Here is a 3,762-nt window from a genome sequence, read left to right as displayed (position 1 = left end):
TTTTCTGTTTTGAGGTAATTTTTTTTACTGTCAAATCTCTTATTAAAAATTTTAAAATATGTAAATTACTGGATGTTAAATATTTAGATTTCAGACTGCTTTGCGTTCATTTAGCACATCAAACACAGCAGTGTTGATGTGCTTAACATTTTTATACCGGAAAGTCATTATGGTGAGCGGTGTCCCCTTATAAAATTTAGTTAAGTAATCATAATTCAAATTCACTAAGTTTTATCTAACTTTTTAAGCATTTTTAAATAGCTACATAATTGAACAGCGAAGTGAAATAAAATATGTTTAAAGGAAGGAAAAAAACTGACATTTCTGGATTTAAAGACATTTTATGATCTGCTATATTTATTGTGATATGAAATATTGCATTACTCTGCCTTGTATTTTTAATCTTCATTACGAGTTCAGGGTATTTTTTGATCTGAGCAATATGAACAATCCCTATATCAAATTGTATAACACCCTATGCAAGTGAAATATGATTGTTTTCTGCGGGAACAGAAGGTCTGTATACAGCTTCCTGATCATTCCGCAATTTTTTTACATTTATTCTGCAAATTAACTAATCTGTCACTAAACATGTTGTTTCACGAAACTTTTCAATTATGAATTGCCTATAGCTTCTTGTTTTTCTTTATTTACATAAGTAATTTCAGATTTTTGCTACTTTTAAGTCAACAAATACTATATACAGGGTGGTTAAAATTAAAATGGCGGCACTCAGAGATGTTCTATTGGTTCTGCGACACAGATCTGAATGAAAATTTGAATACATGTTATGCAAATCGTGTGGCCGAGTTGTTGTCAAAAAATAATACATTTTGAGATTTTTCCGAAAAGTGGTGTTGTAACAAATTAAAAAGAAAGATAACAGATCACAAATTAAAAAATAGCAGAATATTTTACTTGTTCATATATCTGTGTGTTTTATGTGCATTTATTGTCAGTCAATGATGTGCAGAAAGTGTACTGTATTATTATTAATATATTTATGCGTATGGTTTTAAATTAACAGCTCTATCTATTGGTATAATTCCAAACATTTTTTTTTCTCGATGAGAACCTTTACTACATAGACATAAATTTGAAGTTTTATTTAAGCCTAGTTATAAGTTGAATCAGAACTAACCTCCCCCTCCCTTAATACACTTCTGAATGCATGCTACTACAATGAACAGAACTTGATTTTTCAAAAAAAGAAATTAGTATTTATGAAATAAAACTTGATTTAATTGTCCGACTTAAATTCTGAAACAGCTTTTTGGCCCTACTACATACCTGGTTAACAACGCAAGAGGGTTCTTTTCCATCTTTTAGAGGGTTCTATTATGAAATTGTTGTTCCTTACTACGTTTCCTAGGCTAATTTACCTGAATTGTTGATGAGAATTAATTATTAAATACAGTCTGGAGCAAAATTTACGAATTTTTTAATTAAAGCTACATATTATCCGAAAATTTTCTTAAAAACTTCGAAATATTTATCAAAACTTTCTAAAAAAATTCATCATAACTCATAAAATTGATAGTTTAGGTGACGATAGCACAATTATTCATGAAATATGTTTTCCTCAGGTAGAAAATAGTAGGTAGCCATCTTGTTAAAAAAAGGTTATTTTCTCAAAATTGCTTTTTTTTTCTCATTTCCTTGCCAAGTTCGCTTCATTTTGGTAAAAGAGTCTTATTTTTTATTATTTAAAAGGCAATATAGAGTTGTTTTAGTACTTTTTCCGTCGTTGGAATTATTTGGTACTTGTTCTCCATGTGAAAGTAAAGGGGTTATATTTCCTGAAATCATCCATAAATGCTACGACCTCACGCTCCAGTACTCAATCTAAACGATTCGAGGGGGTGACGACAAACATGCTAATTAATTAGTGCGGACGATATTTTAAGTTACAAAATCAGATTCTAAAAGTTTTTTCTCTGAATAAACATACCTTTTTGTCGACGGACTCGGATTTGTGGCCCCTTAAGATATAGCGTGTAGCCAAGGGCGCCGGCAGAATAATATAAAAGGGGGTGCAACCCTCTAACAAACTACCCTACTCTCCCCCCGAAAAAAAAATTAAAATATTCTGCTATTACATTTTGTTATGTTATTACATATACTTTCATCTGTTCATTTTTTCAAGATACGTTTCTTCATTGTTTGCAAGATATTTAAAAAAAAGTGCGAATTTCTTGTACTTACAAATTTTGCCCAGAGGCGATCGCGCTGGCGCTGGCATAGCTACTGACTTTGAAGCACAAATAACTACAAACAGTAGTTTCGTATACTAACGTGTTTGTGCACGCTTAACATTGGAATTTATTGTGTTGATGAAGTTTTACAGTTGTGAGAAGTCAGCTTGTGTTATACACATTTGTTAAACTGAATAACTAATAGAAAATATATTATTTACATTTTATTAAATGAAATTTAAAAATATAGCTTAGATATCTGCCAAATTTGTGAATGCTCAGTGTGCATAAGAAAAGAATCAAAGATGACTCAGAATTCATTGAAAAAGCTAAAAACAGATTTGGACAGCAAACAAGACTATTACAATTCTTGTTTGATTAAACAATTTTTTAATTGTTATGTATCAATAATTACTTAATTATTTGTTCTTCCATAAAAATATGTTTAACAAAAAAATTTTATAACAAAATTTTTCTGTATCTCTTTAATTGTTTTTTTAAAAAAAAAGCCAGAGGGGTGCAAATGCACCCCCTTGCACCCCGCTGCCGGCGCCCTTGCGTGTAGCCGCAATATTGGAAATATGGTCCTCATAGTTTGGTCAGGAGAGCGATCAGAAGTTTTGACTCCCTAATGTTAATTTTATTTTTTGCGTATTTCGCCATATCTCGAGAACTTTTTAAGCGAATAGAAAAATTATTTGCACACAATTGTAAAATTCGTTTATCCAAAAATAAATCCCTGCAAAAAACACATTTTTGTAAATATTTACAGCTTTTTAATAGTTTCTTTAGCAAGAGTCTAAAAAAATTGAACTGTAAGGTATAAATGTTTTTTAATTATTTTAAAGTATCTAATTTTACATGGCAAAATACAAAATTTCAGCGAAATTGGTTGGACAGTTCGTATATTTAAAATTCGATTTCTCAGGAACTATTAAAGCAATTTCTCCCAAATTTTGTATTTTGCTATGTAAAATTAGATACTTCAAAATTATGTAAAAATGTATATATCTTATTATTTTACTATAAGATTTTTGGATTTGCTTAAAAAGTTTTCGAGATAAGGTGAAATACTAAAAAAATAAAATTAACATTAGGAGGAGGTCCAAACTTTGGATCACTGTCCTGACCGAACTATGGGGACCATATTTCCCAGATTGCAGCTACCCCCTATATTTTGGGGGTCAGAAATCCGAATCCGTCGAAAGAAAGGTATGTTTATTCAAAGAAAGTACGTTTTTGTTTTTGATTTTAAAACTTAAAATATTGCACTAATTAATTAGCATATTTTTGGTCCCCCTCTCGAATCGTTAAGATAGAGTCCTAGAATGCGAAGTTCCAATCATCAAAAGTTATTAAGGGTCGTCTGTTTTTTTTTTGTTTTTTTTTTGACTCGCTGTTCACTTTGCCTGATATGTAATCATAAGCTGATCATATCAAGCTTATATCAAGCTTATATCATAAGCTGATAAGCTTATATCAAGAGCTGAGATGAGGTAAATATTTACGTTTCGGCTTTAAGCTTATGTTTTAGCGTCAACTTGTCGACTGCACAAAAATAAGTTGA

Source organism: Parasteatoda tepidariorum, chromosome 11, assembly GCF_982258835.1.
Source record: "Parasteatoda tepidariorum strain Cologne lab strain chromosome 11, Ptep-v5.0, whole genome shotgun sequence".
Lineage (NCBI taxonomy): Eukaryota > Metazoa > Arthropoda > Arachnida > Araneae > Theridiidae > Parasteatoda > Parasteatoda tepidariorum.
The sequence above is the reverse complement of the archived record's forward strand: the minus strand, read 5'-3'. Positions refer to the sequence as shown.